The sequence below is a fragment of the Gymnodraco acuticeps genome, unplaced genomic scaffold (genome assembly GCF_902827175.1).
Source record: "Gymnodraco acuticeps unplaced genomic scaffold, fGymAcu1.1, whole genome shotgun sequence".
NCBI classification, from domain to species: Eukaryota; Metazoa; Chordata; class Actinopteri; order Perciformes; family Bathydraconidae; genus Gymnodraco; species Gymnodraco acuticeps.
The window spans coordinates 1-13,271 of NW_022991169.1; the positions used below are offsets into that span (position 1 = coordinate 1).

Sequence of the window (13,271 nt, forward strand, 5' to 3'; positions counted from 1 at the left end):
AAGCTCCTCTGTTACAGCAGAGTGACCGCAAGCTGTTGCCCCAGTCGGAGCCCAGGTGCCGCGCTACACGCCCTGCTGGGACACAGGCAGGGCTACAGACAGGCCGGACTATACCATGGGAGTGTTGGAGCGCCACACAGTGGAGAAGCTGGGGCTTCTGCAGGAGGCTCACTCTGACGTCTGGTCCAGTGACAGCAGGAAAGGTCTACACAGCCGGAACCTATTATCAGGAGGAGGACAGGCACAGCGCAGGCACCAGGGCCACAGCACCGATGAATGTGAGCTCATTTCACTCCACTAACTTTACCTTTCTAAGTTTGAGATTGTAATATAGCCAGCAGGGGAAGGTTTGATTATTTTTCTTTGAAATGTCAACAGAAATGCATTGCTGCCTCTGTGTTTTAACTTCAGCAAGTGTCATCTCTTCAACTTCCAAGCACTTGTTAGTTCAAGGGCAGCTGACAAAACAGTAACACGGCAACAGAAAAGACACTCACTTGGTCCATCCTTCATCTCCTCATAGAAACGTTATTTCCCTCGAAGCGGTGTGTCCTTGGCTGTCTCGTGTCTCGTCACTGCAAAAGCTGCTTATGACTACAGCCTGCAGGAATGTGAGGGAGCCTTCTATAGGTCCCTGATTACAATTCTGTGCCCGTAAATGAAAGATGACAGGGGCTTCTCACTGTTTGCATAAGGACACACGACACACCAACATTGACTCATTAACACAGTCATGGCAAGGCTGGAATGCAATGTGAAAAACTGCTCATCATGTATTCTATTGCTCGTTCACACACTAACACACATTTATTTTGGGGTGTGAACACTACAGTTTTTCTTTAGATTTGTTAATAGCTGGTTAAATGTACGAGTTGCACTTAGCCATAAACAGCTCAGTGCTGCAGAACCTCAAAGAAGTAACAAATCCCTTCTGATATTGCTACAGTATTCCTGTATACAGTTTGAAAAAGAGAGAATACATAGGAGCTAGTCGTCAATAACTATACAGACATTAGTTTCTGGCACGTATACTATGGCACATCACCCAGTTTATGGCACGGACACCTTTTATTTTCAGCTTGATTCTAAATGGTGCATGTTTTTTCCCCCACACCCATTTTTTCCAATGTAGTTTGTGTCTCTGAAGTGTCAATTTCACTTGAGTGTTTCAGAAATGCCTGTAGATTGTTCAAAATTATGCTATTTAGTTATTCCAGACTATCCTATTTGCGTAAACAGCAAAAACATTTTATTTGTAGTTACAGAAATGGAGATAAAACTATGGAAAAGGGGAAGGAGGCCACCTGTCTGTTCAGTGTCCTCCTGCCCTCACGATCACCTAGACTGTGTTTAAATGCAGACTAATATATTGACATTTTCCAACTATTTTATAAATGTATCTGCTGAAGAACACCGGTTCAGTGTCTGAGTCAGAGCTCAGTCACATGCTGTGACATTCTGTGCCTCTCCCTCTCTAATGCAAACCCTTTCTCTTTCATGACTAACGAGTGTGGACCAACTCCATCAGCTGAACAGCCAGCTGCTGATGCAGATTCAAAGTAAGTGTTGTTAACTTGTTCTATTCCGCTTATTGATCCCAACCTTTGACATCAAGTTCAGACTTTTGCATAATCAATACTTTAAACTGAACATTTGTATGTCTTTAATGTGTAATGCTCAGATGCCATCCTCAGCTAACATTATTTTGAAGTGACAGATTCCTCACACCTCAGTCAGTTAGACGTAGTGTTGGCACAATCAGTACAAGCTAAGCTACGCACTTCTAAGTTTGAATCATGTTATCCCGGTGTAAATGACTAGACCCTGCAGAATGCAGAAATAGGTGGGTCATCATACAACACAATTGTGAGATTTGTTGCACACCACCTTTTAAATTGACACCCAATCATCATTGAACTAATATAGTGACGCAGGAATGAGTCTTAAAGCTCCGAAATGCGTTAGCATTTTACCTCATCCAGTTGCAGATCTTCCGTCTGTGTATTATTTTCCTTTTTTTCTGGTTAGATCCCCAAAATAAGTTCTGTCGTGTGCAATTTTTGCAACCATGTGGTTTTTCCAGATATAGTATACAGTCGACCAATGAAACGCTTCAGAAATCATTGAAGTGGTGTTCATATACGGAGATGATCCCGCTGAACTAAGCATGTTAGTATCATATACGTTTGCCACAGAGATGTCTCTTTAATACACCACAATCCAATGGAAAATCCCATTTGCCTTTAGCCCTTACGAGGTGAACTTCCGGGTCGGCATCCCTGCAACACTCCATAGCACATCGTTTGGAGGGTTTTGGCTCAGTCCTTTTTTAGTTAACACCCTCATTATCATTTGATATTTCTATCTTCAATCTTTAGCTGAAAGTGATTGAAGGAGCCATAGTGTCTCTCTTTCAAGAGGAACATAACATGATCAACATAGATCACTCTGAGGAAAGGAAGTCCAGCTCCACAGATTTGAATGACTGTTCTCAGAAAGGATTTGCATAATCCACTGTGAGTTCTCATGTCCATAAACGTGTTTGTACTGGTGTTCCTCCGCTGCATAACACCCTATACTGAAGTTATTAGTTGGATGTGTTTTTTGTGTTGTGGGTTATTTATCTGAAGTCGAAAACATTGTCTATCACGTTGTCTTTGCTCTCTGCTCCTTCAGTATTCAATATTATGGATTTTCTTTATCTCACTTGTTTGGAGTATAAATTGACTTTGTCTGATGTGTCTGCAATGTCACATGGTGCAATACCTTCCCTAGTTACCTGAATGAGCTGAATGTGTTACAAAAGGAAGTCATACGCTCCGTATCTTGGTCCATGAACACTGACCCTCTGTTTCACAGCTCCAGTTCACTGAATGCGTGTGTGAATATTTTCACAATGCCTGTTTATTGTGTACCATAGTAAATATGCTAAACGACAGACTGTGTGAGCTTATCTCAATTCATTTATCCTCGCAAACATTGGTCTGCAGAGGAAGTGTGGAATGAGATTGATAACACTTTCAATATGTCTTTATCTTTGTCTGTCTGTTACAAGCACTTAAAGCAACAATGGCTGTAGACTTCTACATCTCTGAAATGCACCATACATTTCCCATCCAAACGTGTCTTTGTTAATCATCTTACTTCTTTTTAATATATATTTGGACTGATGAATTAAATACTTTAGACCATGAATTAGTTAGGGTTAAAGTAGTTGAGTTGAAAGGGTTTTTGGCTTGTAATGTTTCTGAATAATACATGAACTCTCAATTCTATATTTATTCATGATGTATAATATAAAACCTTGTGTTTTATTGTCTGGGCTCCTGTTCTCAAACTTCCTATAGCTTATTGGGATTTCACATGTCTCCAATATATCTTGATTGATTGTATAAAACAAATCTTGTGAATAAATGATGATTTGAGTTTGTTCTGGCCTCTCCCTTCCCACAGAGGTGTTTGAGGAGCTGACGGAGGCCGTGCAGGAGAAAGACTCGTTGGCGTCAGAGCTGCATGTGCGTCACATCGCCATCGAGCAGCTCTTTAAGAACTGTGCCAAGCTGCCCTGGCTGCACATCAGCAGGGCGGGGTTCAAGGCCAGCAGCAGCAGCAGCAGCAGCGACCCTGTGGAGTGAGGAGGGGGGGGGTCTGACAAACACTGAAACGCCTTTATGTATAGCGAGTGACTTTAACGACACAGCGTTGTGGCCGTGTGGTTGCGGTGACGAGCGAGGGTTAAGGTGTGCAGTTCAAACAAATACATGGTCTGGTCTGTGAATTGAATTGCACATGTCATGTAGCAAGGATGCATGTAAATCCAGGGGGGGGGTCAGGATCAGCTTCCTGGCGCTGATAGACGATGAGGTGGACATCCTCCTTAAAAAACGATCTTTTAAGATTTCCCTTAAAACAGACTGAAAACGTTTTAATTGTACACAACTGAATTGTATCTTGCTAAGCTTGCTGTTAACATTTTTGTCTGGTTCTCATCTCTGTGGATACATTTGAAAGTTGTTCTCATTATATCAGATATGGATATTTAAATATGGGTCTTTGCCTCATAGTCTTACATATGATCAGATGGATCTGTGGGGAAAGTGATGAGTTACAGTATTTGATAACATGGTGCAGATTAGCTGGATGATATGTATCATATTCACAGATGCTGCCAGCAGTGTTGCTTGGTAACGGTTCTGAAGTGAAGCATGGACCACGTTTCAGCCTTTTCTTCCAGCGGCACACTGACACTATAACACACATGTTCAAACTTGCCTTCGATCTGCCCTCATTTGACTTGATCATTTATGAAAACTGTGGTAATCAGATATATTTTCTAGTAAATAAAAAAGTAAGATATTGAAATAATATCAAGTCCAATGTGCTAAAGGGCATGGGCAATTGCAATAGGAAAAAAAATAGGTAAAGCACCTCTGCAGCAAAGCCAAATCAAAAAGTGTGAACGGTAAAAGGCTGTGCTGGCTCTGCAGGCTGTGATTTGAGGGAGAACGACTACTTTGGGAGTGTCCGTGAATAATACTGAATACATTAACAGCTGATAGCTCAGTTATTATACCTGTGGCTTAAAGTGAAAGGTATTTTGATTTTAATTCAGCTTTCGCTTTTATAGTATTTGAATTGCTGTTGAGATTGACCTTGATATTTAGCTGTGAAGCACAAGCAGCTTGTGTGGCTATACACTGAACGAGGGCTATTGCAACAAGAGAGGTTCAACTTATAAAAAGAAATCTAGCTGCCAAACCAAAGTGTGTATTTGTTCTGTTTCCCATTAGCAGAGGAAGATGCAATACCAAACTGATTTAAATATGTTTGATTGACTTCTTGCTTCGGTGTTTGTAATAATGAAAGTACACACGGCGTATGTTTTATGATTTATTTCTTTCATTTTTTAATGTTTCTTTCATGTGCAGTGGTAACGTTGATTGCTTTCTCAGCTCTATGTGTGAGGGCTGCCTTGATGTCACAGCAATACAAACACATACTTTGGTCTACTGTGTCTTTGAACTAAAGGAGACTTTATTAACAATGTGGTTTGTTATGATTCAGGCACCTATGCAAGAAAAGTCCAATAAATCTGAAGCCTTATTGAATATAAATATCTAAAAGAATATTAGTCATCTGAGTTTCCGTCAGAAGAGGTCTCAGAGCTACCTGAGTTAACACATCTTGGGAAATAAACGGTTAAGTTTGTAAAAACTCAGCATTTCACCATCTCTTCTGCTCTCTCTTTTGTAAGAGATTCAATGTATTTGACCCCTTTTTAGGGTTTAAGATTTTAGCACTATTTTTAATTAAATGATTCAGTGTGCTTGAGCTTTTTTCAGATGAATGGTCCTTAATGCAAAACCTTCAATCTTCAGTTTTGATGTGTTTTTAAACATGAATGCTGTGTCTTTTTGTATACCGTGTGAACATGCCTATGCTTCTGCTCACCACAAAGCCCAGGCTGTCTGGCTTTGTGTTCCTGGAGATGTGAGCTGTTACACCTCCTGATGTTAGGCCTGACTAGGTTTCTTTTCTAAAGTTCAACGAAGCTACATTTGTGTTGTGTGATGAATATTTATTGTGTGTGTTTCAGGACCTTCACATGCTGTGTTGTTGTGCTTAAGTGACTGTTTGTATTTTTTGTAAAATATTTCAATAAAACTATTTTTTACTACTTACTGTGATATGGTGAAATGTTCCTGATGGTGGCGGCTGCTGCTGCTGCGGCTGCATGAGATATACTTATTATAAAAGAGTGTGCCACTTAATCGCTACGTCTACACATGCGCGATTGACACAAATTGGAAACAGAAAAATACAACTAAAAGTGAACAGCAGCAAATTATTCGCTTCGTCAAAAATACCTCATTGCGAAAAAGCAGAGCTCAGAACATTTCAATGTCTTTGTCAAAATATGTAATACTGAAGACGCCCATTCTTCAGTATATTAATGATGGGTTCAAATCATGTTTTTATTGATATTAACTGTATAAAGTGAGATACATGAATGCACATCTACCCTCATGCACATATTCTTTGTACGTATTTATACTGAATAGTTTGAACATTTGCTCATCCCCTGCTTACAGTTTTTTTCAATTGCTTACACACATTTTTGAAAACAGGTCTCATTTGATCAAAACACTAGACACAATTCACAAAACAAAAAATTGCAAAACACCTCATATCCTGCAGAATGACTAACTGCACTCAAAACTACAGAAACACTTATCAAAACCAAACAAAATGGCACACACTGCATTCATATTATCAGATTGTGTTGTCCACCCAACTACACACTGTTGTGCTCAATCAGAAGCACCCTCGTCTGTTATGGGCTTAGTGCTATGTAGAATGTAGAATGCTGTACTCCAGAAATATGTGCAGAAAGTCAAATATTCTGTTGGAACAGAACTAATCATTTTAATTGTCCAGAATTTGTTATATTGTGTATATTTGATATACTATTTTTCTATTTCATGTATGAGGTGTTTGCACTTTGGGTGTGTGAGCTTGTGAATTGTGATAAGTGTTTTGAGAAAATGAGCCCTGTTTTCAAAAATGTGTGTAAGCAATTGGAAAATAAATTAACGCTCAATTTAAGAGCGTTCCACCACTGCCCCCTGCTGGCCTGACGGATGAACTCTGATCCACTTAAAATAGAAAACGTAAAAAGTTAGTAAGTAAAAGTGCTCGTTATGCAGAATGGCACATTTAAATATCTAAGGAGATTTATTTATTTTATTAAACATTGAGACAAAATCTCATTTACAATGCTGACCTGGCCAAGAAGGCAGCAACGTTACACGTTCTTACGTTCTTCCACATAACACAGACATATGAAATACAGAAAACACAACTAACAAAAAGAAGAAAAGCAGTCACTACATTGTGCACATTTGGGACAGTAAGAAAGTACTTATTACTGCAAGAGCAGCTGGTGGTAAGGACTTCAGACAACTTCAATTTAAAACAGGCTATTGAGACAAGTGCCCTCAGTTTGAGGCTTGATTGAAGGTCATTCCAAGACCAAGGACCATAGTAAAAAAGCCTCAGTCCGCACAGCAGGAACCTGGACCCGTATCCAGGCACTGGGTCTGAGGTTGTAAGAGTCACAAACGGGAGCAGATCTGGCACATATGTACAGTGGAAGCTTTCCTAAAATGGCTTTATACATGAATAAAAACCAATGCTGCATCCTACGCATACTAAGTGAGGACCATCCAGTACAGTGTACAGTGTGCAATGATGAGTCCTATAGGGTGCATTTGATATATATATCGCAGTGCAGCATGGTAGAGTGGGTCAAGTTTGGCCAAAACAGTGGGACAGGCAAATCTATAGATTGTGTCGCCGTAGTCAAGCTGGGACAGGAATAAGCCAGAGACCAACCTCTTACTGGAAGAAGTCGAAAAACAACGTTTAAGTCTGTAAAGGAAGCCAAGAGTGAATTTCAATTTCTTAGTTAGAACTTTAATATGGTGTTTAAAGTTCAGATTTCTGTCTAACCAAAGCCCAGATATTTGTAAGTAGCGACAAACTCAACAGAGACGCCATCAAGGGTGTGAATGGAAAGGCAAGAGGACGCTGACTTGCGGTTTTCTTACCATTCAATAGCCGTTTAGAAACAATAAGCGCATGCTGCCGCGTGATAACATCAGATTTTAAATTGGAAACGGTCATATCCAGAGAAGGAGCACATGAGTATACAATAGTGTCATCAGCATAAATACGATAGGTAGAAAATTGCATCTGATTACAAATATTGTTTACATATAATAAAAGAGCAAGGGCCCCAAAATAGAGCCCTGTGGAAATCCATTCTCCAATGTGACTGGGTCAGAGACAGTACTACCCAACCTGACGCATTGAGTACAGTCGGTTAGATAACTCTGAAACCAGCAAAAGGCATTATGACAAAAACGAGACACCAACATAACATTAGACAATGTGGTGATCTACAGTGTCAAATGCTTTGGCTAGGTCAATAAACAATGCACCACAAAAATATTTCTTATCCAAAGCAGCCTTAATATCGTCTAAGACTTTCAGACTGGCAGTCACAATACTGTGCTTTGATCTGAATCCAGATTGCATAGGGTTAAGGATGTTGTGTGAATTTAAAAAAAGCTTTAGCTGAGCAGAAACTAGGGACTCAAGAATCTTTGATAACACAGAAAGATTTGGGTCGATAGTTATTCAACTCAGTGGGATCACCAGCTTTCAACAGGAGCGATACAAGAGCTTGCTGTTACTGTGAACAGTAACGTTTTCGTTACTTTACAGAAGGGCTCCCATTAATGCCCTTAGCCTTCATTTCAGTACTGTTATTGCATTGGAGAATAATACAATCTGTTGATCAACTTGACATGCATTATATGCAATCTGGATTGCATCGATATTAGCTGGCTTTCCATTTTTGTATATTCTTTCTCCAGGTAGTTGGAAAAAGTTTTCCGTCCCATATGCCGTGTGCCGCCCGGACATGCTATCATGCTAACTAGCTCCCTGAAAGCGGGTGACTCCACTGTAGCAATAGCCTGCATGTGTTCTACAACATACCGTGCAATGGCTTTATCGACTTTTCCCTGGCCAGCAGTCCCTTGGTTAAAATCCAGCCGCTGTTGCTTAGGTGGAGGTGGAGTGGCGTCGGCTGAGTCTCTGTGGTCTTAGCTACTAGCTTCGTCCCAGCATGTTGTTTTTGCAGATGTTTTAAGAGATTTGAATGACTGGTTTGGGCAGTAGATAGGATCTTTGACCCGCCAAGACACAACTTACATTTAACTAAAACGTTCTTTTCTTTGTGCTCGACAAAAGTGAAATAGTGAGAATATCTCCAGGTGGAGAAACTAGACTTGAGCTCCGCCGCCGCCATGATAGTCTTGTTAGTAAACAACACAAACACGCCCACAGCCCGTCTCCGCATGTGACACAGGAAGTATCTAATGGCGCGTTTCCACTGCAGCGGGTAGCTCGCTTTAAGCGTGCCGAGCCGTGCGGAGCCCGTTTTTGGTTGCGTTTCCACTTGGCCTAGTTTTGGCCCGGGGCTACTTTTTCACCTTTTTTCTGGCCCGACTAAATCGTGGTTCTAGGGCCAGGAACAACCAGGCTGAGTCGGGCTGAGTATGCTAAACTAGAGAGAGAATCGCTGGCAAGGGAGCTACAACTACAACAAGATGAACATATTTGACCGTGAATTAATTGTAATACACGTTTCAAAATGATGCCGAAGTAACAACATACTGATACCGGTTAGTAAAAACCATGAATTAATGCTTTGACAAGTCTGCAGACAGACGGCAGGTGAAAAACCCTTTTAAAATGCGTGTTTTCTAAATGTAGCTTGGCTAAGCTAACGTTATATATGCTCCGACCGTCCACACTCACAACAACGGCCTATACATACATAAATAAACCAGCGACTGTATTCGCCATGACACAGGCAGTCTGTGGTTTGTACTAGTTTAACTTTTGTCAAGTTTCTGAACAGATATGAAGAGCTGTGAGCTCCGAGTGCTAACAGCTAACGGCTGTGTTGTTTTTCTGGGGCTCTCATTGAAGATGACGTCACGGCTCCGCCTACACTGCGTTACTATAGTAACTGCCCCAGTTCCTAAACTGTAATGGAAACGCAGCATTAAAGTGAGCCGGGCCTAATAAGGCCTAACCAAACCGAGCGAGGCCGAGCGAGGCCTGCAGTGGAAACGCGCCATAAGTACATTTACTCAAGTACTGTACTTAAGTACAGTTCTCATCTCTGTTCGCCTGGCTGTTGACTATATAAAAAAAACTAACGGAGTAACGCACCATGTAGTAACGGTAACTGCGTTACTGAATTAAAAAAGTAATGTTAGAGTACTAGTTACTGCCAAAAGTAACGGCGTTACAGTAACGTTAGTCCCTACACTGCATACAAACCATTTAACAACAGTGGTACACAGCTACATAGAAAAGTAGAACAAAGAAAAAATAAAAACAACTGTGTTATTTCAAATATATATATTTTTTAAATATTTACAGTTAGTTTGTATTGCCTCCTTATTAATTATGTTTTTAAAGGATAAGTTAATTTGAGTAGTGTGGCTAATATGTTAGCTACAATATTCTAACCTTAGACCACTGATATTATGTGGGCTAATGAGAGAATGAGCTGATCGCACGAGCCTTGAGGGAGGCAATTAATTGACAGGATAGTTGATGAATCAAAACCAGACAAACTGAAATTGTGTTGAACGCGCATACAATGAACTGATATCTTTCTAATGTATTTGTATTTAGTTAGAACTTTGGCCCTCCAGTAAAGGGGTTATAGCATGCGGGTTAAGTGATCATTATATGATATTCTGTACCCACAAAAAGCTAAAACAAAGGGCCGGCTGTCACAAAACAGTCATATCTAGAGACCTCAAAAACTACTCTAGCGAGGCCTTTAACCTAGAACTGGAGAGCCTGGACTGGTCAGATGAGCTCAGTGGTACACAAGTTGAAGAAACATGGCTTGGTTTCAAAAACAAATTCTCTGCAATACTCAATGATTTGGCCCCCCTAAGAACAACCAGGGTAAAAAACCGCGCTGAGCCGTGGATGCACTCCGGCATACTGACCGCCATGAAAACCAGAGACAAAAAATGCTCTGAGATTCATAAAAGTCAGTCAATGCTTTCCAAAAGCATGAGCAGTGAACTCCAGGCCCACGTGACTGAACTCAAAATTGAAAGAAACAGACTAAGAAATGACGTAAGCTCCATGATCAAAACTGCCAAAAAGAATTTCATCAATGTCAAAACTGAGGAAAACAAAAATAAACCCTGTGAACTTTGGAAATTACTCAATAACCAGCTTGGCTGCAGTAAAAAACTCAAAACGAGATTTTCTAACTTAAACATAAAGACAGATAACAGGCTCATCACAGACAAACTGGATGTGGCCAAGTACTTGAACATTTTTTTCACAAACATAGCCACAACTCTTGTAAATAAATTACCCTCCCACTCAGGGCTTTTTGGAGTAGATCACATCATGACCTACTACACAAACCTAGGGGTACGCAAAGATGATTTCAGTCTAGCAAGGGTAACAACAGCAGAGGTACTCATTAAACTGAGCGCCCTCCAACCTAACAAGGCCACTGGCCACGACAATATCCCCTCCAAATTCCTCAGAGACACAGCAACCGCCATCTCACCAGTCATAGCTCACATAATTAACCTCTCCATAAAACAGGGAAAAGTACCCAAAGACTTCAAAATTGCAAGAGTAACCCCCCTGCACAAAAAGGGCAGCAAATTGGACCCAGGCAACTACCGCCCTGTTTCTATACTTACCTCCATCTCGAAAGTCATGGAAAAAATAGTATATGAACAGGTCGAAAAGTACCTCGCGGAAAAGAAACTAATCTATGAATTTCAATCTGGCTTTAGAACATCCCACTCCACTGACACATGCCTTCTTTATTTGAGCGACCACATCAAACAAGAGGTGGACGAGGGCAAGTACTGCAGCATGGTGATGCTGGACCTACAAAAGGCTTTCGGCACTGTCAATCACCCCATTCTGATTGACAAGCTAAAAGCAATTGGTTTTGATAAACTATCGGTGAGCTGGATGCAATCCTACCTGGAGGGGAGAGAACAGATGGTGGAGGTAAACGGTACTCTGTCCGCCCCCCTCCCAGTGAGCTGTGGTGTTCCACAAGGAAGCATATTAGGTCCGTTACTGTTCCTAATTTATGTAAATGACATGTCATCAGTATGTGACTGCAACTTGTTCCTGTTCGCGGACGACTCAGCCCTGCTGGTCTCTGACAGGAACAGGTTGCAGGTTGAAAAAAACCCTCAGCTCCGAGCTCGGCAGAATCTGCACCTGGCTCGCCGATAATAAATTATCATTACACCTGGGTAAAACAGAGTCCATTCTCTTCGGTTCGAAACATAATCTCAGCAAATCCGACGACTTCTCAGTTGCAGTGGGCGACATTATTGTCACAAGTAAGAAGGAAATTACATACCTAGGATCTATTCTTGAGGCACACCTCTCCTGTGACAAAATGGCATCCAATGTAATAAAAAAAGTCAATCAAAGAACTAGATTCCTATACCGGATCTCCTCTCTGGTAAACAAAAACACCCTGAAAACTCTGGCAGGAGCACTCATTCAAGGGTACTATGACTATGCTTGCACGTCATGGTACCATAGCACCTCCAAGGCTCTAAAAATAAAACTTCAAACATCGCAAAATAAACTGGTCAGACTACTGCTTGACCTTTCATCTAGAACCCACCTCACCTCTGCCCACTTTGACAACCTAGGATGGCTTAGAGTAGACGACAGAGTACAGCTACTTGCAATGGGCCTGGTCTACAAGATCCACTACACCTCTATGGTACCCATGTACATGTCAAAATTCTTCCCAAGGTCAAGGAATACCATGATCATAACACCAGAGGGAGCTCCACAAATCATGTGAAACCCAGATTTGGCACAAAAAAGGGGGAATACACGTTTCGCAATTATGCCACATCAAGGTGGAACGCTCTTCCCACAACTGTAAAGGAAAGTAAAACTATACTTACCTTCAAAACGTCTCTTAAAGAGCACCTTCGGGGGAGAGCATTGCAAAACTGGCCCCGGTAATGGTACAAATCTCAACCTGTCGTTCAATGGACAGCTTCCCCCCCATCTATGTATATACTCGCATTTTAGACTCTGTTACTAACTGTATATCTGTAGACTTGGTATGTCTTAAATGTCCGGTTAGGATGTATTAGAACGAAATCTAAAATGAAAATTGTAAACAAGCAATCTGTATGTAAAAAAAAACACCTGTATGTAAATTGTAAATAAGCCATCTGTATGTCAAATATGTCTTATATGTCTTAAATGACATGATGAATTGGAAATGGGGGACCCTGATGTAAACAAGACGAAAGTCTTTCTCTGGTCTGCATCCCCTTAACAATTGTATGTTTTGAGCTGTACTGTACTGTACCCAATATACAAGCTGTTAATAAACTTTTCAATCAATCAATCAATCACATATTTCTTTTATTACGGTAACATTTTGTGAACTTTTACATATTACTAAGTAAGTGGGTCTTGTGTCACTCTTTCTCCGTGGCGCGTGTCCTCGGTAGAAATACTTTTTTGAAATCGAGTTCCATTCCGTTTTAAAGCCCACCTCTCGCGCAGTGCATGTTGTGATCTCACAAAGTCCCGCAGACCAGCGGCTCCTCCTGTCGCGAGACCTACGGTCGCTGAGCAACCGTCAA

The 13,271-nt window shown here is 41.0% G+C and overlaps 1 pseudogene; it reads left to right on the plus strand.

Moving 5' to 3' along the window:
* Positions 1-11: 11 nt before the first annotated feature.
* On the plus strand, positions 12-5,681 carry LOC117560708 (annotated as a pseudogene).
* The last annotated feature ends 7,590 nt before the right edge of the window (positions 5,682-13,271 follow it).